The 25,909-nt window shown below is 38.5% G+C and overlaps 1 protein-coding gene across 2 annotated transcripts in view; it reads left to right on the top strand.

Moving 5' to 3' along the window:
• FGGY (FGGY carbohydrate kinase domain containing) overlaps positions 1 to 25,909 on the top strand; it is a 582,083-nt gene that overhangs the window by 68,223 nt on the left and 487,951 nt on the right. The gene's annotated exons all lie outside the window — the stretch shown is intronic.

The raw sequence follows: 25,909 nt of genomic DNA, 5'->3' as shown, positions 1-25,909 counted from the left end.
ATGATGTCAATAGTCCTTGGGAAATGAACTACAAACAACAACATTTATTACATATAACTTTGCTTATCAATGGGGATACAAAGACAAAAATAAAACTAGCCTTGCCCTCCTGGAGTTCCCATTCTACAGGGGGAAAACAACATATTAGGAGCAAGATTGCATAGGAGAAAGTGTTGGATTTTGAGTCAGCAGACTTGTGTTCAAATCATCTTTCTCCCACTTATTATCCCGACTCTGGGCAAGTTGGTTAATCTTTCTGTGACTTGATTTCTTCAACAGTAAAATAAGGGGCTTATAAGTGTCAGAGAAGATAAAGGCTGGGTCTGGAGTAAAGAAGTGAGTTCAAATTTGACCTGAGGCACTGATTAGTGGGCAAGTTATTATCTTGCCATTTTCTCATCTGTAAAATGGAAATAATAATATCCTCTACTTCCCAGGGATGCTAAGAATATCCAATGAGATAATTAGTTCAGCACAGTGCTCGGCACTTTCCTTTTCCCTTCCCTTCCAAGGTCCCTTTCCCCTCTCAATCTAGATTCCATGCATATAAATCATTTAATATAAAATAAATATATGTGATTTTAGTGGGATTAGGAGAGGAACACTAATACTGGGAAAGCTAAATAAGCTCCTCTCCTGAAAATGCCCAGTGCAAGCCATCTGTGGCTGCCCAGCCTACTTGTGAATCCTTAAATGAAGCTTGCAAATTCCCATGTCTCGAGGCAGGAATTTGGAAATCCCTGATGCTTTTCAGTAAATGGTACATGCTGTAACTGAAGCTTAGGCTATATTCCTGAGGTAGCTCTAAAATTGACATCATCTACATGGCTGTAGCTGCCATATTTGCCCAGTGGGTGAGTGTCTATGTCTATGGAAGCTGGGCTTTGAGTCTCAAAGGAAATCAAAAGAGTTGTTATTCTCACCCCTATTATTAGAGATTAAACAAAGCTGGAATCCTCATGGGAAAGGCTCAAAACTAGAGATCCAGGAAGGCAGAAATCAATGGGGGAGGGGACTTTTCTGTTCAAAGGTAAATGTGCACACAAATATTTGTGGGAGGCAAAGAGTGAACAGCGGAAGTTGTGTATGAAGGCCATCACTCTTAGTCAGTGGGAAGGCAGGAGCAGGCATGTTATTCACCCTGTGCCTCTTCTGCCCCTCTTCTTTTGTGGACTGCAGACTTCTCTCCAGGGAGTAGCTAAGGGGATGGGATTTCACCGACAGGGGCTATTGTAAGGAAGATAGCAGCAGATCCTTGTTTCCCTATGCACTGCATTCATCAGATTGAATTGTGCTTGTAGCTTTGAACCTGGGTCCCTTGGGTCTTCTGCTTGTTCATGTTTGCAGCTGCTTGTCAGGATGGACTTTTGGAACTTTTTGGTTCTATCCTGGAGGAGGAGTCTGGGAGGAATGGAATGATAAGTTTGAAGCTTAAACCAACTGGTCCTACTTGAAATGATTGAGCAGTAAAAGTTGTAAATAGAAGTAGAGTCAGTAAGATTTAATAGATAGTATTTGTTTTGTAATCAGTAAGACCTAAATTCAAGCCTCATTTTTAATTGAGCACTGGGCTTATAATCCTGGGTTCAAATCCCACCTCTGACACTTAGGGAGGGTATACAGGGTATTTATGGAAGACTAATCCTTGTGTGAGGGTATGGGTTAATCCAGGAAGCTACCTTTTTTTTTTTAACCCTTACCTTCCATCTTGGAGTCAATACTGTGTATTGGCTAGGCAATGGGGGTCAAGTGACTTGCCCAGGGTCACACAGCTGGGAAGTGGCTGAGGCCAGATTTGAACCTAGGACCTCCCATCTCTAGGCCTGGCTCTCAATCCGCTGAGCTACCCAACTGCCCCCGCCGGGAAGGTACCTTTGAATGGAAGGTTTACCAAGATTCAATGACTGGAGAAGAGAGAGTAAGGCTTGACAATTTTATGCAACTCTTCCCCACTTAAATCCAAGTTATGTGCTAGTCAAAAGACATCATCCATGCTGTCATTCTGGTCTTCTTTGGGCACAAAGGATAACAACTGTAAAAATTAAAATTAATCTCAAATAATTAAAATATGATATTAAAAAGATTTATTAATGATCATTAGAAGTAAAGGAATAAAAAGATAACAAAATAAAAACCACGTGCCTATGACTAATCAGCCTGTTCAAAATCCCCACGTACTACCACCATGGTCACCAACAGGAAGCAAAGAGAGCCGGGACCAGCAATCCCACTGCCTAATATCCACTGTCTATAGGGAGTACATAACGATAGGAAGTCAGTGGGCTCCTGGAAAATGTAGTTTTTGGGGTAACAGATTTCCAATTATACACAACCAGCCAACCAGTCATATGTACATGAGTACAGTCCTCTTTCTGCATTTCACTCTCTTCTTGTATAAAATAATGATAATCAATGATACATGTAAAACCCAATGGAATTGTGCATCAGATATGGGAGAGGGGTGGGGAGAGTGGGAGGGGAGGGAAAGAACATGAATCATGTAACCATGGAAAATATCCTAAATTAATTAAAGATTTTCAATAAAAAATAAATAAAATGATGATAAAACTAATCCCTGATACACGATTGAAACCCAGTTAACAGATTATTCTGGTCAAATTTTAAAGTGTTGTGTACATGTTTATTATTATTATTAATCATCATCATCATCATTATAGTCTTCTTTGGACTCTACTCTCTGATTATTAACTAAGTCACAGTTGAATGAACACCATCTTTAAGTTGGTGGGATCAAAGGTCTGAGGCTGAATGGGAAATCAGAGACCATCTAATTCAATCCTCTCATATCAGACATGAGGAAACTGAGGCTTGTTGTGGTTGTGTCTTGCCCAAGATCCAATAAGCAATGAGTATGAGAGGTGGGATTTGATCCCGGGTCCCTAGACTAAGATCAAAGGCTAGCTGTACTACATGCCAGATGTTTGACAGTGGGCAAATCTATTCATCTCTCTGGCTACAGTTTATCTGTACTGAGTTACTTACGTCCACACTGTTTCCCTCTGGTTAGAAAGTAAGCTCTTTGAGAACAGGGATTTTTTTGGGGGTCTTTGTATCCTCATTGCCTGAACACTGTGCCTGCCTCGTAGTACATGGTGAAGAAATGCTGTTGAATTGAATTGAATTTTCAGCTAAAAATGACAATAAAACTTTCACAGAGTTATTGAACATCATATGGAATAATGCTGTGGGGGACAAAAGACGGTATGTATAGTCAGTGAAATCAATCCAAAAAGCTAATGTAACTCACGTCATCCGCTAGGACCAGGGCCACTTCCAGATGGCAGAAGGTTAAACCCTCACTTCTGCCCTTCATTTCAAAACAGGGGGACCTCTAGGAAGGACAATGAAGTGTGTTGCCAAGTCTCATTGTGGCATGTGCTGGTTTGATTAAATGTTGCAGTTGTTAGTGATGCAGTTCTAATGGAAAGGTATTATGGGACTGTTCATTGGGAATGCTGGATTAAAAGATTACATGTAAATATTGAAAATATTGAAATATTAATTTAAACTATTTAAATGTAAATGTTTTTAAACTGGAAAAATGCGAAGTACTCAGAGAATAGCCAGTCTTCTGTCGGTGCTGGGGATTTTTAGACCTTCAGGGTTGGCCAGTCCAAACAGCTGAACCACTGTATACCTGTGTCCTTGTTTCGCCAGCTTGAAAGCCTCCCTTAGGCAGCCAGTGAGCATTTATTAAATGACTGCCATGTACTGGGTCTCTTTGGTGCTCAAGATACTGAGAAAGGCAAAAGGCAGTCCCTAGTTTCAAGGAGAAGTGGCAAGCAACTGTGGACACACAAGCTTCCGACAGGCTACTTTGGGGAAGTCAATAGCGAGAGTGGGGATCAAGACAGGCTTCTTGCGGAAGGTGGCATCTTAACTGGGGTGTGAAGAAGCCAGGGGGCACTAGGACAAAGATAGGATATGGAGAGAAAGAAGGGGGGACTGTGTTGTTCCCTATCCTCATGAGGCTCCACCTGGTACCTGGGCATAATCTCCGGAACAGTCATTGATTCTTCCTGGTGGAAAATTTGTAAAGCTGACTCGCTTGTTGTTGGGTTACTGCAAACCCCACTGATCCAGAGAGAGGTAGTCTCTCAGCAGCCAATATCTGCAGTTAGGTCAGAAAAATAAAAAAAAGAAGCTTTCAAAAGCACCATTTGGCTAGGAGTATAAGCCAAATGGTGAGCAATTTGCCCATCCAAGGATCCCCAAGGAGTCCACTACAGTCTAATGGGAATGACTATCCGTTGGCTGCCTCATCCTGTGTATTATGCATACAGTTTCATCTTTTAACATAGCCTAAGATTGGATTAGCTTTTGGAGATGCTGTCTCAGGAGGAAATAGCTGCCCTCCAAGCCAGAAAAATAGGAGTTCAAGTCCTATTTCTAACACATCCTATCCATGTGCCCTTAAGTCATATATAACCCCTTTACTGCTCTTTTTGTTGTTATTGAGTCATTGCATTTGTGTGTAGGTCTTTGTGACCCCATTTTGTTTTTTTTTTTTTTTTGGCAAGGACACTAGAGTGGTTTTCTATTTGCTCCTCCAGCTCATTTTACAAATGAAGAAACTGAGGCAAATGGGGATAAGTGACTTGCTCAGGGTCACCGAGGTAGTAAGTATCTGAGACTGGATTTGAAACCATATCTTCCTGATTCCAGGCTTGACTGTGTATCTATCACTCCAGGTAGTTGTCCTTCTTTTAGTTTTCTAGGCAACTCTCAAACAGTAAGTCATAGAGAAGTTACTACCCTGCATTGGGAATGGAAGCTCTCTATAGTAATAAAACCACAGGTCTCTTTGATTTCCTATATCATGAGATTGATTCATATTGAGCCTGCAGTCCAGAATACTCCACATCTTTTTCATATAAGCTAGTCTATAACCATCTATGTCACTCCTATCCTGTATGTGCTTGGGTGTTGATTTTTTGGGCACCAGTGTAAAGACTTTACATTTATCTGTTATTATTTCTGATTTGATTTAGTCCCATGTTCAGACCTGCTAAGATTTTTTTTGTATTGCCCTCTAGTGTGTCAGAAATGCACTACAACGTTTTGCCATTCACAGATTTGAGAAAGATATCATTAAAGCCTTTTCCCCAATCATTGATTGAAAAATTAATTAATATCAGATCTGGGGCATTCCACCAGGGACCTCCCTCAAAGCTGACACTGAATCATGAAGACCCACTCTCTGGGTCTGGTCATGCATTCAGACTAAGGAAAACTGTACCCTCAGCATCCATATTCCTTACCAGTTTAATTGATCTGTCCAAAAAGGAAACATTGGTGGTCTGGAAAAAGCCATGCTTGCTTTTTGTCATCATCTCTTCACTAGCCATCACTTTAATAATACTTTCTAGATTTTGTCAAGAAATGAAAACAAACTCACATGTCTATATTCTGCAAATACTTTTCTTATTCGAAGGTCAAGGTATTTGCCCTTCTCTGGTCATCTTAACTATGCCCCCCTCCCTGATTTTTCAAATATCACTGAGATTTTCTCATCACCTCTGCTGATCATTTCCACATTGGAGGATATAGGGCTCATTTGGTCTCAGTGAGCTGAACTCCTTAAGAACAGTGAGGTGCTTTCTTTTTCTCTCCCAAATTTTCTAGGGGATCACATCCCTGAGTCTTTTATGTAACCCATTCATGAATTGATGATCACAACTCTGACATCGTCAGTCACTGCTCTCAATTCTGGGGGAAGCTCTATTGGGGAGAAAAGAGAGACATTGACATCGTTTTCTTATACCCCCTTCTAAAGAGCTAAAAGACATGGCGATCCCCATTCCATAGTGGAAAAAACATTGTATTTAGAGTCAAAGGTTGAGGTTCTAGTCTTGACCCTTCCACCATTACAAGTGACTTTGGAAGTGCCACAACTTTTCTTGCCCTCATTTGGGGCAGTTGGGTGGCACGGTGACTAGAGTGCCATGCCTAGAGTCAGAAAAATCTGAGTTCAAATCCATCCTCAGACACTTATAAGTTGCATGATTCTGGGCAAATCATTTATTTTCTCTGCTTCAGGTTCCTCCATTGCAAAATGGGGATAGTATTAGAACCTACATCCCAGAGTTATTGCAAGGATCAAATGATATACTTGTAAGCACTTAGCACAGTCCCAGGCACACAGGAAGTTCTCTTTGTTTCCTATTATTAGTTATTATCTATTCAATGGAAGATTAGTTCGAGAGAATCTCTTGAGCCTAAAGCCACTGATCCTATAATGGCTCAGTCAAAAAGTATTATAATGGGAGTAAATTTCCAGCCTGCTTCTTGAGGAGAGCACAAGGAAAGCAGTTCAGTTTCTCCTTCTCAGAATCAAGGGAGAAGAATATAGCCTTACCCATGTAATGCCCATAAATCCTCCCTGAACTGAAGAAAGTCAGCTGGCAACATTCATGCTAAAGGACCTATTCACATTCAGTGCCTTTGTGGGGAAGAGCCATAGACAGCTGAGCCCAAGTAGTCTGGGAAAGGCCCTGGAAACTAGTGCAAAGTATGAGGGATCACTTATTTTTTTTCCTTTTTATTACTCTAGTGAGACAGTATCAAGGCTAGTCAGATCAGATTTCGAGTGCCTTGTGCATTTAAAAATGGTTTTCTGGGAAGCAACATCATGAAAGAGAACCTCAGCTTCTTTCCCTTCCCTCTTCTATGTCCACTTCCCTGGGTTTTCCCTTTTTCCTTCATGCCCTTCTTTTTTCTTATTGTTTTTCAACTCTGAGATGAGCCCCCCCCTTCCTATCTGGCCCATCAAGCCCTTAGTTGTGTTCATTTTAATTGTAACTCAATCCCACCAGATTTCAGCTGACAGATCCAGCCATTAACACTGAGTGCCTGGGGCCACCTGGGTTACCATTCTCCTAGTCACATTTAAGCAGCTGGTTACAGAAACAATGATGTGAGCCAATCCCCCAGCCTAAGACTTTTCTTGGCATCCAGACACCTCAGCAGGACATGCCTTCTTTAATTGGTTAAATCCTTTTTGCGCATAGAAGTTATTTCATCCTCCGGGAACCCCTAAATATGTTGGGAGAAAAAAGAGCTTTCTTCTTCCTACCAGCATAGGACCAGACAACTGTCCTGGTAATTGGCTATTTGCTCTATTCACACATCATCATCACCACCAAGATGTCAACTTCAACTGTATGGATTGCCCTTTGCCTCTATTCATTTGTAACCCTCCCCACCTCCATTCAAGGATCTGAGGATTTCAAACCAGATGGGACACTGTAGACCTCCTAGTCCAAACTCTCCATTGGGGAAAAGAGAAAACTGAAGTCCAGAGATCCTTATTGCATGTGGGGATCCCCAATCTTTCAGAGTTTGGCTAGAGAAGAGGTATGTCTTACCTTGATGATGAGTGGTCTTGTGTTTTGCCTAAAGAGAGAAGACCCTTCTCTCCTCGTTCAAGTATAGGTTTTTTCTGCCATCACTACCCCAAGTAAATTCCTCAGACCCCAAGAGTTATTACCTCACGGAACTAACGTGTGGGGAGGGATAGCTAGGTAGGTGGTGGATAGAGAGCCAGGCTGACAGATGGGAGGTTATGGGTTCAAATCTGGCCTCAGAAACTTCCCAGCTGTGTGACCCTGGGCACTTAAGCCAACTGTTTAGCCACTTGTCTGCCTTGGAACCAATACACAGTATTAATTCTAAGACAGAAGATAAGGGTTTAAAAGGAAAAAAAAACTACAACGGGGCAGCTAGGTCAGCTAGGTGACTCAGTAGGGTAGAACACTGGGTCTACCTGAAGTCAGTAAAACTCATTTTCCCCAAGTTCAAATCCAGGCTCAGACACTTACTAAAGGTGTGATGTTGAGCATGCCACTTAATCCCATTCTTCTCAGTCTCTTCACCTGTAAAATGAGCTGGAGGAGGAAATCTTAACCTCTCCATTTTGTTCAGAAACCCCTAAATAGGTTCACAAAGAGGCAGATACAGCTGAAGCAACTGAATAATAAAGAACTTCTGTAGACAAGAGAGTGCTGGTTGAAATGAGCTGAAATGGTGAAGCTGGCTCTTGACTCAGGGGACCATGGGCTTTGCATTCTAAATGATCTGAGATTTACCTCTTTCTCCTGATCATTTATTGGATCAAAACTCCGAGGTATGCATGACGTGATGCTGTACAATCCCGAATTGGTCACACTTTTATAACTACTCATCAATAACAGATCACAGAAGCAAACACAGTTAGGGGGCTCTGGCCTCCGGGGCATATGATAATGAGGATTTCAATGTTGGAAAGGACTTAAAAACCCTATGGTCTCTCAGACCCTCTCCCCAAAGAGATTTCAAACTTGTCAGATCAAAGATTTCTAGAAAGGGGCAACCCTCCATCCCCTGAGGGTGCTCATTACATTTTGTCAATAACTTTAATTTAATTTAATTCATCTGAAGTCTTCCTTTCTGCTTTGTTTTGATTCATGTTTTTTAAGATCTATGAGAATTGAAAACTACAATTACCCCATTTGTGTCTGGAATATGCCTTGAATATGTTATTCAGTAACTGTTTCACAGAATTACAGTTGACAAGAGCCACAGAGACCTCCTAATACAATCCATAACTGACTAAAAAGCTCCTCTTCAGGACGCTGGAGAAGAAGCCAGCTAGTCCTCATTAGGAAACTGCAGGTGAGGGGGCACCAAAAGCTCTCGTTCCATGGGAATTCCCCATATATTGATTGATTTGAAATCTGTTTCTCTATAACTTTCCCCCACAACTCCTCATTCATTCTGCCCTCTGGGGCCACGCAGAACAAGTCTGGGCACTCTTCCACATAATAGCCCTACAAACACTTGAAAACAGCTATCATGTGTCCCCTAAGCCTTCATTCCTTCAGGCTTATCATTCCCAGCTCCTTCGTCCAATTCTCATCTGTTTATTATACTAAATTTCTTGTCTGAAGTTCATGAAGATGGATCTTAGTTGTATAAGATAAATGAAGGTTGTGAGACCACAGAACTCTTCAGACTGTTATTGGTAATCATTTTCCTGAACCTTCTCATTCTATGACTTTGGGGCTTGTAATGAGCCATTAGGAAGATTGCGTTGTTCACCCAGGTGTTCAGTAATTCCTTGCTGTCCAAAAAGGGATTATTTTGGTTGAGCCATTGATCCATTTGTGTATTTGCTTTCCAACGATAATCTCTAGGCACCCTTAGAGAATTGCACCATTATTTAGAATCATTGGGGTATACATAACAAGTCTAGAATGTACTTTCAATTCATTTTTCAATCTAGTACCTTGTCAAGATGCAGCAGAATTGCACTTCTTAGAAGTCATATTAATGGCTCATAACTTTAATTTAGATGGCAAAAGGCACAAAACGTTCTCTGACCTTGTCCCCCATCTATCTCCGTCAATCTCTGATTCCATCTGTATAGAACCATATCTAGTTGTTGTTACCTCATTTCAATCATGAGAACCAACTTTCCATGACACTCTATGGGGTTTTCTTGGTAAAGATATTGCTTTGGTTTGCCACTTCCCTCTCCAGCTCATTTGACAGCTGACAAATCTATGGTAAACGGAGTTAAATGACTTGCCCAAGGTCACATAGCTGATATCTGAGCCTGGTTTTGAAGTCAGAGGATGACTCCAGGCAGACCTGCCACTCTGTTTATTATACCAGCTAGTTGATAGTGCAAGAGTTAAATTAATGTCCGATATATTATTTTTATGAAGTTTATTATCTGACAAAATAGAACCACGTGATTAAGTTTTTCTATCTACTCAAAAGGGCTCATTCCTCCAAAGCCACCAACAGGAAGGAAATAGGGCTCCACAGGGAACTCCACCCAATTTATATCCTTTCTATGTCAGCATGTAACAATAGGAAGTGAGTGGGGTTCTGGGAATTGTAGTTTTTGCTAGGGATAATAGTTTTTAGGGTAACAGATTCTAATTTCACTCTATATTTATATATATATATGTATACACAAATACTTGTTATATATAATATGTACACATGCAGTGATCCCTCACCAAATGTGGGAGTTGCATTCCAGAGATCCCCCTGCAATTGGTGAAAATCCGCAAAGGAGCGATGTTATATTTATTTTATTATTTACATATATTTTAAGGCTTTATAAGCCATTGCCACTCTCCTATAAACCTTCTCCACACTCTTATTAACCTCTCCCACACTCTTATAAACACTGAGCCAATTAGCGGCCAGGAAACAGAACACAGTGCTGTGGTTGGTCGCCTTTTCGTTCCATCAGCCAATAGGGTGCCACGCACAATCTCATGCTGGCAAACTTGCACAAGCAGCAGTGGCACAGTGCATTTCCATTGTGGACAGTATGGTGTTCATCTGCAAAATCCCATGATATAGCAAAAACTCTGTGATATAGAATTAGATATATTTTTTAATTTAATTTAATTTTTTAAAACTTAATTTAAAAATGAAGCTGTGATAAATGAACTACAATAAAGAGAGGGATGACTGTACAATGTATAGGTATGCACGTATGTATTATGTAGACATATATTTGTGCATATGTGTATATGCATGCGTGTATACATACATATATATATATATATATATATATATATATATATATATATATATATATATATATATATAACCAGTTAAGTGGAACAGTGGGGGTCTGAACATGGATGATGGTAGGGAAGAGAGGAGGATGGTACAACTGATAGAAAGGGAGAACTGGCAAGAGTTGCAGCCGATAGGTTAAAGAAAAGAAAGAGCAGATTCAAGGATGACGAAGAGATTGAAAACCTGAGTGCCTGGGAGGATGGGGAGGATCTTGACCGAAATACAGTAATCAAAAATGAACTTGAAAGTGTTTACTCTTGGTATAAAGTCCTCCAAGGAAAGGCTAGTAAATGTTCCTGGCCAGTCTGAGGCTGAGCCTCTAGATACTTGGCCAAGCTCATGAAACAGACACAGCTCAAGAACGGATCTTCCCAGGGGCAGTTGGGTGGCTCAGTGGATGGAGAGCCAGACCCAGAGATGGGAGGTCCTGAGTTCAAATCTGGCCTCAGACACTTCCCAGCTGTGTGACCCTGGGCAAGTCAATTGACCCCCATTGCCTAGCCCTGCCCACTCTTCTGCCTTGGAGCCAATACACAGTATTGATTCCAAGATGGAAGGTGAGGGTTTAAAAAAAACAAAAAGAAAGGATCTTCCCACCTCCTGAGGATGGACTAGATCCCGAAGTCTGTTAGGATTAGCTGGATGACTCCAAAGACTCCTACTTGCAGTGTCATGGCATCAGTTCCCTATAATTTGCCCTAAGAATGTCCTGAGTGTTTTCTGGTTTATTTTAAGCTAAGTCAAAGATGCAGCACAGCACAATGACTTCTTCTCAGACCCAGGTGAATGTGGCAGGTATAGATTTTAATAGTAAGGAAACATTTTCAAATAAAATGGACCATGTATGTTTATTAATATATGTGGCCTCTTGGAGGAGGACAAATTTTCTTCTTTCTTTGTATCCCCAAGACTAAGCCCTGCATATTATAAGCACTTAATTGAATTAAGCAATTTCTTTTGCCCTACAGTAATCTCACAGACTAAACAAAACAATGCATTTGTAGAAAATCTTTTTGGGCATTTTTGTTTGCTGAAGTTGGAGGTATCCAACTTTTCCCACGTGAATTTAAAAACAGAATAAAAATACTGTATTACATTCTTGCTAAAATATGCTCACGGTGCTTCTCCTTTTCTAGTGCTGATCCCAGATAGAAGCAAGATTATAGGCATTTCTCTAGGATTCTAAGTTACATGAGAGAAACTCTTTAAGCTACAGGTGAGGGTCCAAAACTACATCTGGTTGGTCAGTAATTTTCCTATTGTGTACAACTCTTCATGGTCCCATTTAGAGTTTTTTTTTAGTAAAAACACTGGAGTTATTTGCCATTTCCTCCTCTGACTCATTTTTGAATGAAGAGACTGTGGCAGCCAAGGCTAAGTGACTTGCCCAAGGTCACACAGATAGTGTTTAAATCTGGACTTGAACTCAGGTCTTTCTGATTCCAGGCCTGGTGTTCTATTCAATGCATTACCTCATTGCCCCAAATCTCTATCAGTGAAGGAAATTTTCCATGCTGAAGTTGCCCACAGGAGGGAAAATACAGATTTGAGCAGGTAGGGGGGGGGAAAGAAAGATGGAAACATCACCTGTTTTAGGAGGCCCCTTTTTTTAACAAAAATTATTTTATTTTGTTTTTTAGATTTTTGGAAATTTTTATTTAAGTAGTTAATTTAGAATATTTTTCCATGGTTACATGATCCATGTTCTTTCCCTCCCCTCCCCCACCTCCTCCCATAGCTGACACTCAATTCCACTGGCTTTTACATGTGTCATTGATAAGAGGCCCTTTCTGCCCCATTTCAGCTGCTAATGTTATTGCCTGTAAAGTTGTTCTCACTTTAGTTCCCAATCATTTTGTCATATCAGATAAGATACGCCACATAAATGCTAGATAGTAGTTTTAGGAGTCGTGTTACTAGGAGGAGGACAATTTTCAATGTACCAATTTGTATGTTTCCTCATTAGATTGTAAGGCACGTTTTTAGGGTTGATGAAAAAAAATGTTTCTGACTTTTCTCTGTACACTCAGCACTTAGCAGAGTGCATGTCCCATGGCACCTCCTTTTTGAATGCTTGTTAATCTTGCACAAAGTTGGGAAGCAGCATTATTATTTTAGCACTCCTGAAAAATAAAGGGGAAGTTCCTCACCTTAACTCCTCATCATAGTCACAGAATAGAAAGGGTTCAGGTTGTCTGCTTTCTATAACTGAGGAAGTCTCAATGGAGTGGTAGGAAGTCATAGGAGAGGTATAGAGAAGACATAGAACTGGGGAAGGGGGGACAAAACTTGGTGAAGTTGGACTTTACATTTGGGATGCCCTTGGACTGATGGTCTCCCATTCCTGGAATGTGCTTCCTTCCTTCCTTCCTTCCTTCCTTCCTTCCTTCCTTCCTTCCTTCCTTCCTTCCTTCCTTCCTTCCTTCCTTCCTTCCTTCCTTCCTTCCTTCCTTCCTTCCTTCCTTCCTTCCTTCCTTCCTTCCTTCCTTCCTTCCTTCCTTCCTTCCTTCCTTCCTTCCTTCCTTCTTTCCTTCCTTCCTCCCTCCCTCCCTCCCTTCCTCCCTCTCTCCCTCCCTCCCTCTCTCCCTCACTCCCTCCCTCCCTCCCTCACTCCCTCACTCCTTCCTTCCTTCCTTCCTTCCTTCCTTCCTTCCTTCCTTCCTTCCTTCCTTTATTCATTCATTCATTCATTTATTTGTTTGTTTATTTATTCATTCATTCATTTGTTTATTTATTTATTCATTCATTTGTTTGCTTATCTATCTGCTTGTTTGTTTATTTATTTAATTGTTTGCTTGTTTATTTTGTGGACCTTTCCAATTTTATTTTATGTTTTGCTTGTTTTTTTTATTTTTTAATTGTATTTAATTGATTAATTTAGAGTATTTTTCCAGGTTTACAAAAATCTTGTTCTTTCCCTCCCCTCCTTCAGCCCCCTCTCATAGCCAATGCATAATTCCACTGGGTTTTACATGTGTCATTGGTCAAGACCTATTTCCATATTATTGATATTTGCTCTTCCTTCTTACTGCCTTCTCAGAGACTTCTTGGTTCCTTGTTAAAACTCAACTGAGCAGCAACTTGGACTTGAAGTCATTCTTGACATCCAACCTTCGGTTCCCTTCCTGATAAAATAACTTCCTATTCAGGGGCTGTTTTGTTGTTGTCTTCATAGTCCAAGCTTAGAGCATAGTGTGCCTGGCACACAGTTGCTGCTGAATGCATGCCTTTTGATTGATAGAGAGTCCCTCCTTGTAGAAAGGGTAATATAGGCAATGAAGAGACAAAAAATAACAGACAAGTCCAACGTAGCCCAATCTAGTAACTAAAGAATTCCAAGCTATTCATCTATGTAGCAGATCACATGAATCAATGAAATCCAAAGCAATTGTGAGCTGAAATTTGGAGCCAAGTAATGGAAAGGCTTAGCTCTGGGGGTTGCTGAAAGATACATTGAAGTGGACCTAAATAGAATAGAATAAATTGAAAAAGTGATTATGAAGATGATGATGACTAGCATGTATATAGTGCTTGAAGGGTTGCAAAGCCCTTTGCAATTATTAACTCATTTTGTACCTAACTAGGGAGTGAAAGGATAGAATATGGAAAAGAAAGGAGTTGCTAAGACCAGAACAGCCCCTTCTGGGGAGGTGGAGGCTTCCATTTTTTAGAAGATTATATTCAACTTTGTAAAAGCCTGAGTCTCATCCCTCACACACGAATCACCTCACAATTTAGGGTAATGAACCTGGTCATTGTCTGTGATTTTTCTAACATGCAGAGGTTAGGTAAAATGTCAAGGGAAGCAGCTACCAATATTGAACCTGACGTGGGACATGAGGGATTCTGCACCAAAAATCCAGGACAGAAGAGCCAGAAGAAAAGAGCAACAATTGGGAATGCACAATTCAGTGGGAAAGTTGTGATCATGTAAAACTGTCATCAGAGACAAGGATTACATTTATTTGCACAGCATCACATTCTCCTGTATACTTTCTAAACATCATGAAGTCCTGAGCTATGAATAAAACTTCTTCCACAAATGTTACATTTATCCAGCTTCTAACCGGTGTTGAGAACACCTTTCCAACCTTTGCAGGGAAAAGCCAACCACAAAGACCTCCCGTTTTCTCCCCCCTACTTCTTTCACAGGGACGAATTTTCTGCCAAATATTGGAGTCTGTTGGCAATATGAAGCCTTTGTTACCCTTACATAGGCAGGTGTGCTCTCTGGTGCCTATAGAAATTTGAACACTTAAAGGCTCTGATTCTCAAACATCGATCCCATGGATGGGATTTTTCTCTTGAGTGGACTCTCATGAATGCTAAGGTTTGTCCTCAGAACGATCCTTTTGTCAAACTCATTGATTTATGGGGTTTCTCCATGACTTGGAGTCTGATTAACATCGAAGTTTGTTTTATGAACAAATTTTTTGCCACACTGAGAACATTCGTAAGCTCTCCCCTGTGTGGATTCACTGAAGAGCTTGGAAGTATATTCTATGAATGAAGCCTTTGCCACTTTCATCACATTTATGGAATTTCTGCCCTCTGTGGATTCTCTGATGGCAATAAAAACATTCTAATTCTCTGCCACATCAGTCACATAGAGCTTTATTTTCCCCCAGTATAGATCCTCTGATGAACTGGAGGTAGTTTTGTGAATTAAGACTTCGCCAAATGCATACTACATACAGGATCTCTTCCCAGTGTGGACCTTCTGATATCTACGAACGTGATCTCTCCCTGAATCCTTTCCCCCACTGATCACACATTTGCAGGGTTGCTATTTTCCATGGATCCTGATAATCATTATAGTCTGATCTCTGAATGGAACTTTTACCACCACTATGAGACACATCATTCCACTTCCTGAATTAATTTTTATAGGATCAACTTGTGTTATTCTCTGACTAAACCTTATGTTGTATTCCCCTAATGCTGACTTCTCGGTATAGAATAATTGAGAATCATGAACATTGAAGCAGTATTTGAGCCAGCTTCGGTACCACTTGTATTTCTAGGATTTCTATGGAGCTGGTGTCTCTGAACAATTTCTTTGCCACGTTCATTTATTGTGTTACCTTTGGAGAACTCTCTGATGAGCTTTAAATATGGTTTTCAAGGGGAAAATTCTCACAAGAGGGGCATTTATAGTCACGTTCTTCTATGTGATTTCTTAACTGGGTGACATATATATTGAAATCAGTGTGATATCATAACTACTATATCCATAGGATTTTGGTTCTATAGGGACTCTCAGTTTGTTGTTTTGGCAAGTTTCAGACATTCAAGACATTTCTTTTGAACAAATTTGATTGTGTTAGCCAGAATTTAATTAAGGGCAAATCTTTAAGTGATATATCATTTATTAAAGGGACATGCAGTCTCTTAATAAGGACAAATCAATGGCATGCCTCCATTTGCACCAGAGACCCACGTTTTTTACAACTAGATCTGTTTTCCTTCTGATTGGCCTGACAGTACATATTAGGACCTCCCCTGGCAATCCCATTTGGTGGATATTTTAATGAGGAGGTGGGCTTAGAGTTTTCAACTCCTCCGAAATTTATTCATCTTTGGGAGAGGGAGAGGATCAATTCTCAGGTGGGTGGGCTGGTGGAAATGGCTTCCAAATGTGGCAGAATTACCCCTCTCTTTTACTTAAGGAATAGAATGTTAGATGATTGCTTTCTCTAACAATATCTGGCAAGAAAAACATAAGCTATTTCAATCAGGTTTGCACTGGCTTAGTTCTCCTCCCTATCATAGTCCAGGTCATCAGAGATCTAAATGAGGGGAATAGCAAGGACAAAGAGAGAAAGCTCTAGCTTTGCCTGGCTTTTGTGTATAGGTTGAAAAAAAGTAAAAGTCTCTGTCAAGGCAGACACCTTGGAGGTGGGAACAATCACAATTACTCAGTGAAGCTCTTTAAGAATTAACTGACCTTCAGAGGTTGCAGTCTGAGGAACTAGATGAATTTATATAGAAATATTTGAAATAAATAATTCAATCCAATATTAATTTCCCTTATTTCTGCCTTTGATTCACTAAGAGACACAGCATCCTCAGTGAATCAGTAACTGATAAGACAATATAAATATGTTAGAGGTAAAATTTGAGGCTAAGACTGAATATATTATATGAGTGGTTGCCAGGGATTTAAATTCAATCCCAATGAAATCCCCAAATCAGTATGGAATTTATGGTGGTTTATTTACAATAGAAGTAAGAAAGTAAGAAGAAGGAGAAGAGGGAAAGAGTAGAAGATCTGTTCTGGCCTGGCCTAAGCCAAGGGGAGTTCAGAGGCCTCAGCCAAGGGACCTTCTCAGAAGAATTAAATCTAGTTTGGCTTCCAGCCTCTTCCAAGATGGGGGGTCACCCTGGAGGACAGTGCCTTCAGAAGGTCAAGGAAAAGGGGTGTCAGCCTTCTCACTCACCAAGGACCTTCAGGAAAACTGCCTCACCTAAACCATGCTACTGAGTTCCTCCCAGTACACTCCACCATCAAAGTCTGACAAAGCTGCAATCATGCCAAACGCTGCCAAAAGCTCCCAACACCCCCAAGAGAGTGAGCTCACAAGAAGTGATGTGAAATATACAGGCTTTTCTTTACATCACTTCCTGTGTCTCACATGTACCAATGGTGGCTTAAATTGTTTCTGATTTGTCACTTGCAACTAGCACATGCTGGTCATAGGTCATCCTCCCCACATTTAACCCTTAAGTGAGGGTGTATACATTCTTTGGTTGCTAAAATTCTAAAGACCTAAGCAGGGTGGAGTAAATCTAAAATTCACAAATATCAGCATGGACTAGAGTTGGAAAAGTAAACGACAAATCACTCCAGTATTTTGGATAAAGAAACTCCAAATGAGGTCAGGGAGAGTCAGACATGATTGAAATGACTGAACAATAACAACATTTCCAAATTACCTTGCAAAGAAAATCATTCATCCTAACACATTTGGCTTTTTAATATAGTTAAATAAATGTGGGTGAGACTTACTTCCTTAAGATAATCTGATTTATCTAAATGAGCTGATTTATAAATATTTCTATTCTAGTTAGGTGTGAGGCTAGCTCTTTCACCTCTGAAATAGATGCTCTCAGAATACAAGATCATCTACCATATCACCACAAGAGCTAAAACAATCTTATAGCCCAGTCAAGTTGCAAGCTTTAGGCATCTAATTGATAAAACAGTGATGGATTAAAAACATGAACATTATTCTAATGCTAATGAAATAAGATACATTGAACATTACATTATGTTGAACATTGAATGTTTTTACTTCAAGGATCAAGATGGTAGAGTAAAGAACACTCCTAGCTTGCCAAACCCACTTCGAGACAACCAAAAAAAAAACATTCCTCAAAATGAATCCTGAAGCAGCAGAACAAATGGAAAATTGTGAAGCAGTTCTCCATCCAGGACAATATAAGGAGGAAAAAGAGGACTCATCTCACAGGGGAAGCAGGGGAGAACATAATTCAGCAAACCAGGATAGAAATCAGATGATACAGAGCAAGTGGAAGGGGAAAGAACTCAATTAGGCTCAATCTATTCTCTGAGAGGGAGAGTAAAAACCAATATGATACAATATAGGCAACGTAGGATCAGCCTCAGATAGAGAGGGCATAAGTCAACATAATCTAGCACAAGCAGTGTCTGGTCAGAACAGCTGGGGTTTCTCCACAGAAGAACAGCCAGTCTATCCTTGTGTAGTGCTCACTTGACCCAACCCAAGAGTCAACTGAGCTGACTCTGTGGCACTAGAATAGACCACAGTACAAAATCAGGATACTACTTTCCCCACCTTAGTAAAGCAGCAGAATTTCAACATATAGTCAAGGTCATGAGAACCCCCTCACCCTAAATGAGCAAAGGAAAAATAAAAAAAAAAAGCCTGACCCTGGAAAAGTATTTTAGCAATAGGGAAGACCAAAATGCAGACCCAGAAGAGGATGATAGCTATACAAAAATGGAAATGTATAAAGCCTCAACAAAAAATGTGAAAGGATGTGAGACCCAAAATGAATTTCTATAGGGGCTCCAAAAGAGAATCACTAAATAAATAATAATAGAGATAGAAGAAAAATTGTGAAAGGAAAAGTGAAAGAACACCAAAATCTTAGAACAAGAAATCACTGAGGAAAACAACTCCCTAAAAAAGGAAGTAGCAAAACTTCAAGCAAGAAAAGAACTCCTTAAAATAGGAAGTTTGAAACCACAAACAAGAAAATACTCCCTCTCCTCTAAAATTTAGAATTGAACAAATGGAAACTGACTTCACAAGGCATGAGGAAACAATGAAGCAAATTCAAAAGAATGACAAAAGAAAAGAACATTTGAAATCTTACTGGAGAGATAATTTAAGAATCATTGAATTGCTTGAATGCCATAATAAAAAAAAAAAGAACCCGGACACTATATTGAAAGAAATTATTAGGGTAAAATGCCCTGATGTTCTTAAACAAATTGGGAAAATAGAAATTGAAAGAATGCACTAATTATCAACTAAAATAAATATAAAATTAAAAAGTCTCAGTCAAATTCTAGTCAAATTCTAGAACTTCTAAGCTGAGGAAAAAATATGACAAGAAGCCATGAAAAATAAAAATCATGAAGCTACCATCAGGATTACAGAGGACCTAGCAGCTTCTATATTAAAGTCATGGAATGTGATATTCCACAAAGTAAAACATCTAGGAGTATAATCAAGAATCATCTAATGAGCAAAACTGATCATAATACTGTTACAAGGGAATCACTTTAAAAGACTGATATATATTAATTTAAGGTCGCCAAGGAATTCAGCTATGTAATTCCTAAATGAAAACTCAAGTTTGCAGTCAATCTTTTATGGAGTTTAATTACAATAGGAGGAAGAAAGGAATTAGAGATAGAGAGAGAGAAAAAGGGAGAGAAAGGAATAGGGCTTAAATACCCCTTCTGTTTAGACTGGGCCAAAAGGCCCAAGCCCTTAGATAGCTGGGGCAAAGAAAGGAGATCAGTCCCTATTACTCACGTGTCCAAAATGGAGAAACAGTCTCAGAGGCCCCCACCTTCAGCTTCCTTCAGAGCAAGCTTCTCAGAGTACACTGCCACCACTCCGATCAACTCCTCCACCACCACCAGTCTCCAGACCCCCCTGATCTTTAAGGAAACCATCCAAGTTGCCTCCCCTCAGTTCTCACATCTACCAATCACTGTCCATCAATTTCCCTGTGCCAGTGGAGGCTCTAGCTTAACCCAGGACCGCCCAGAGGCTTTGCACATGTCTGTTGAAGGTCATATTTTCAAATGATTAAATCTTTGCTCCTTTGCTACAGCCCTTTCTAAATCCTGTTAACCTGAGTAGGGTAGAGATTGGAATAATTAAATTTTGATCTATGCTGCAGCCCTTACTCAATCCTGTTAGGACTGAATAGGGTGGAGATTGATTCCAAGTATCTCCATTGTATCAATTCTAAAATCAATCATGACTCAAAGAAATTCCTGTTCTATGCTTAAGCATAGGTCAAAGTCCTTTCCATTGTTCAGCAAAAGGTTTCTGTCCTAAAGTAATCTTAAGAAGGTAGGAGAAGGAACCTCCCATGCCAATGGGGTTCACATTCCAATAGTCAAGACCCACTATCAATAGGAAATTTTTCAAGTATGAAATTTCCCAATGGTGAAATTTCCAACATTTATAAGTCTAAGAAATTTTGAGGTTTACAATACTCTAGGTGAAGAAATTGATATTTAATAAAATAGAGAACTTCCAAACATTCTGGAAGAAAAACTCAGAGCTGAAAATAAAATTAGATGACCAAATTTGACACTCAAGAAAAAGAGAAAAAGGTAAATAGAAGAAAGAAAACTCAAGAGACTCATTGAAGTTAACCTAATTAAATTCTTACATGGGATTGTTTTGAAATTAAATTAAATTAATTAATTAAGAATATTTTCCATGATTACAAGATTCATGTTCTTTCCCTCTCCCCACCAACCCCATTCTCATAGCTCCTGCACAATCCCACTGGGTTTTACATTTGTCATTGATCAAGACTTATTTCCCTATTATTGATATTTGCATTAGGGTGATGATCATTTAGAGTCTATATCTTCAATCATATCCCCATCAACCCATGTGATCAAGCAGTTGTTTTTCTTCTGTATTTTTACTCCCATGTGGATAGTGTTCTTTCTCATAAATCCCTCCAGGTTGTTCAGGATCACTGCATTGCTACTAATTGAGAAGTCTATTACATTGGATTGTACCACAGTGTATCAGTCCCTATGTACAATGTTCTCCTCATTCTGCTCCTCTCACTATGCATCAATTCCTGGAGATTATTCCAGTTCATATGCAATTCCTCCACTTTATTATTCCTTTGAGCATAAAAGTATTTCATCACCAACATATACCACAATTTGTTCAGCCATCCCCCAATTGAAGGGCAACCCCTCATTTTCCAATTTTTTGCCACCACAAAGAGCGCAGCTATGGATATTCTTGTACAAATCTTTTTCCTTATTATTTTTGGGGTACAGACCCAGCAGTGCTATAGCTGGATCAAAGGGCAGACAGTCTTAGCGCCCTTTGGGCTTAGTTCCAAATTGCCCTCCAGAAGGATTGGATCAATTCACAACTCCACCAGCAATGCATTAACATCCTGACTTTGCCACATCCCCTCCAGCATTCATTACTTTCCTTTGCTGTCATGTTAGCCAATCTGCTAGGTGTGAGGTGATATTTCTGAGTTGTTTTGATTTGCATTTCTCTGATTATAAGAGATTTAGAAAACTTTTTTGTGTAATTAATAGTTTTGTTTTCTTCAACTGAAAATTACCTGTTCATGTCCCTTGCCCATTTATCAATTGGAGAATGGCTTGATTTTTTTGTACAATTGATTTAGCTCTTTATAAATTTGAGTAATTAGACCTTTGTCAGAGGTTTTTGTTATGAAGATTGTTTCCCAATTTGTTGCTTCCCTTCTAATTTTGGATGCATTAGTTTTGTTTGTATAAAAACTTTTTAATTTGATGTAGTCAAAATTATTTATTTTACATTTTGTGACTCTTTTTAAGTCTTGCTTGGTTTTAAAGTCTTTCTTTTCCCAAAGATCTGACATGTATACTATTCTGTGTTCACCTAATCTACTAATAGTTTCCTTCTTTATATTCAAGTCACTCACCCATTCTGAGTTTATCTTGGTGTAGGGTGTGAGATGTTGATAAATTCCTAATCTCTCCCATACTGTTTTCCAATTTTCCCAGCAGTTGTCAGATAGTCCCTTCCTTACCTTCTATAAATGAGTTCATAGGGCCATTCTTGGAGCTGAGAGTTCCTCATGCTCTTCAAGAACTGACTGACCTCTAGAGGTGAGATTCTAAGGAAATGGATGTATTCACATAGGAATATTGGTAATAAATAATGCAACTCAATATTAATGTTCCTGACTGATGAAACTATCCTTAGAGATTCTCTAAATATCTTTCCACCGATGAGTTATTTATGGGTATTAATGTTACCTTCAAGTTTTCCTTATTTACAAATTGTCCTTTACTTACGCATCAAAGTTGTGTTCATTTCTTAAATTTCTTTTTTTTTAAATTACCCTTACCTTCCATCTTAGAATCAGTACTGTGTATTGGTTCCAAGGCAGAAGAGTGGTAAGGGCTAGGCAATGGGCATTAAGTGACTTGTCCAGGGTCACACAGCTGGGAAGTTTCTGAGTCCTGATTTGAACCCAGTACCTCCTATCTCTGAGCCTGACTCTCCATCCACTGAGCCACCCAGCTACCCTGCTTCCTTTCTGGAATTTCCTGTTCTCATGAGGGTATAAACTCTTCATGAAAATGTTTGGGTCTCAGTTCAGAACTTTCTTCTAAGCAATATCATATGTAACTCTCTAGCTTGTTCTTTTGTTATTCAGCTATTGTGGTCTGACTTGTTAGCTGGGGCTCTCAGCTTTGTTACCCCAGCTTTCTTCCCTCTTATCCCTGTCCTAGAGAAGGCATCGCTTAACAGAAAAATGTATGTATATAAAAAATGCTGTCTTGCTTGTTTCTATTCATCAGTTCCTTCTCTGTAGCTGGAAAAATATGGCTCATTCTTGAAACAATATTTCTGTTGGTATATATTATATTATTTTGATTCTGCAACTATACTCCTGGGTGGTCTATTCTAAGATTTTTTCAATGTGCTCATCAGTGTGCTCCTGCCTCCACCACAAAGTCTTCATGTAGGAGAACCACCTTCAGCATAAGTTTATATAGGTGCTACTCTTGTAGATGACACTCTACTGTGTTCAGTACTTAGAGCTGTCCGACTAGCAATACATACAATATAAACTGGGTGGATAAATAATGGGTTTTGTCAAGAAAAATATGTAATTGAATCTCTATTGCTCCATTAGTGTTCATACATGTACACATACACACATATTATACACATATATTCATACCCTTATATGTGTATATATATACAAACATGTATAAATTGGATTGTGTTTTTCATTTTAATTTATTTATATGTGAGCTTACTGTGTTAAATTTTCCATGTATCTCCCTCCTTGCCCTCCCCACAGCAGAGAAGGCATCATTTGAATATATGTAACTATTTAATATATGTTTCTATTTTACAATTGTTTTTCTGGAGATGGCTATTCAGAGTTGTTCTTCAAATAATATTTCTATTATTTCTGTTACTGTATACAACGTTCTCTTGGTCCTGCTGATTTTGCTCTTTATAATTTCATTTAGGTCTTTCCATAGTTTCTTTAATTAACCTGCTCCATCACATTCATCTGTTATTATTTTTTAGCCATCCTCCAATTGATGGGTCCTCCCTCAGTTTCCAGTTATTTGCAACCACAAAGAGAGCTGCTATAAATGCTTTGTAACAAACATATAGGTTCTTTTCCTTTTTCCCTGAACACATTAGGAAACAGACCTAATAGTGATATTTCTGGGTCAAAGAGTAGACACAGTACTCTATTTCTTTGAGTATCCTTCCAGCTCTGCAAAATAATGGGATCACTTTACAATTCCACCAACAATGCACTAATATCTCTACTTTTCCACATCCCTGCCAACATTTGTCATTTTGACCTTTTATCATTTTAGCTAATCTGAAAGTTTGGAAATGATATCTCAGACTTGTTTTGATTTGCATTTCTCTAGTCAGTGATAATTTAGGACATTTTTATGGCTCCATCCATCCATCCATCTATCTTTTATTTCTTCACCTAAAAACTGGCCATTCATATCTTTTGACCATTTATAAATTAGAGAATGGCTCATATTTGTATAAATTTGACATAATTCTCCATATAGTTTAGAAATGACCTTCATCAGAGTACCATCTCTTCAAGTTTCCTGTAACTTTCTATTTTCTTTCTGATCGCGGCTACATTAGTTTTATTTTCTTAAACTCTTCTTAATTTAATGTCAAAATCATCCAGTTTATCTCTCATGATATTCTATATGTCTTTTCAATACATAAATTCTTTGCCTGTCTATAATTCTCATCAATACTATATTCTATGCTCTTCTAATTTGCTTATATCTCTCTTTATGTTCAGATCATGCATCAATTTTCATTTTATCTTGGTAAAAAGTGTAAAAGATTGGTCTCTTACTAGTTTCTGCCAGATTGCTTTCCAATTTACCCTACATTTTTTACCAAATAGTGTGTTCTTGTCCCCAAAGTTTGAAACCTTTATTTTTGCCAACACAATGTTACTGCAATCTTTTAGTATTGTTTGTGTGTGGCTGTTATTCTGTTCCTCTGTTCTACTTTTCTGTTTCTTTACCCGTACCAGATAGTTATGATAACTACTGCTTTGTAATAAAGTTTAGAATTTGGTATTGCTAGACCTATTTCCTTTTAATTTTTTCATTAATTACTCTGATATTCTTTTTTTAAAACTCTTACCTTCTTTCTTAGAATCAATATTGTGAATTTGTTCCAAGGCAGAAGAATGGTAAGGACTAGGCAATGGAGTTTAAGTGACTTTCCCAAGGTCACAGAGCTAGGAAATGTCTGAGGCCAGATTTAAACCCAGGACCTCCTATTTCTAGGCCTGGCTCTCCATCCAATGAGCCATCTGCTCTCTCCACCCCCCCCAAATCTCCATCATATTTTTAATCTTCTGTATTTTCAAATAAATTTAGTTATTTTTTTATAGTTAAATAGAACTTTTTTGGGGTTGAATGGCAATGGCTAAGTAGATTAAAGTAAGATTGTGATGTAAAATTAGTGATATAAAGAAATACTAACAATTTATGTGGGTCTATTTTATATTCTGCTACTTTACAAAAATTATTGAGTTACAACTAAATTTAGTTGAATCTCTAGAACATTCAATATATATGTACATGTATATATATATATATTTAATTTATATCATGTTATTGTCTGTGAAAAGAGATAGTTTATGTTTTTGACCATTCTAATTCCTTAAATTTCTTTTTATTTTCTTATTGCTACTGCTAGCATTTCTAATATGATATTGAATAACATTGGAAATTATGGACATCCTTGTTTCACTCCTGATCTTATACAGAAGGCTTATAATTTTCCCATTATAAATAATGTTTGCTCATAGTTTTAGGGACATATTTCTTATCATTAGGGAAAAATCTATTTAATCCTATGCTCCCAATTATTTTTATTAGGAGTGAGTGTTATATTTTGTCAAAAGCTTTTCCAGAAACTATTGATATAATTATGATTTTTACATTTATTATTGATAGTCAATTATATCATTTTCCTTATATTAAATCATCCTTGTATACCTAGTATAAATCCTTTGTGGTCATAATGTATAAGCTTTGGAATATATTATTATACTTACCTGGCTAATATATTATTTAGAATTTTTATATTTATATTGTTTGATTATATTTGTTCATAATTTTCTGTTTTTGCTCTTCCTGGTTTAGGTATCAGTACCATATGTATGTCATAAAAGGAGTCTTCCAGGCTCCCCTATTGAGCAATTAATCTAAATAATTTAATATTAGAAGTAGGTGATCTTTAAATGTTTCATAGTTTTCATTTGTTGATCCATCTGGGCCTGATGCTTTTTTCTTAGGAAATTCATTGTGGCCTATTCCATCTCTTTCTCTAAAATTCGTTAATCTTTTCTTTCTCTATTTTGATGACATAAGCATTTGGAAATGTAATTTTTCCTCTAGTTGTTGCATTTGTTGTATTCTATTGATTTGGCTATATTATATCATTACTATCATTTCTTTAATAAATTTATTTGTATAACTTGTTTTTAACCCACTTATTCTTTAAAATTA

Source organism: Monodelphis domestica, chromosome 2, assembly GCF_027887165.1.
Source record: "Monodelphis domestica isolate mMonDom1 chromosome 2, mMonDom1.pri, whole genome shotgun sequence".
In the NCBI taxonomy this organism is placed as follows: Eukaryota; Metazoa; Chordata; class Mammalia; order Didelphimorphia; family Didelphidae; genus Monodelphis; species Monodelphis domestica.
The sequence above is the reverse complement of the archived record's forward strand: the minus strand, read 5'-3'. Positions and strand labels throughout refer to the sequence as shown.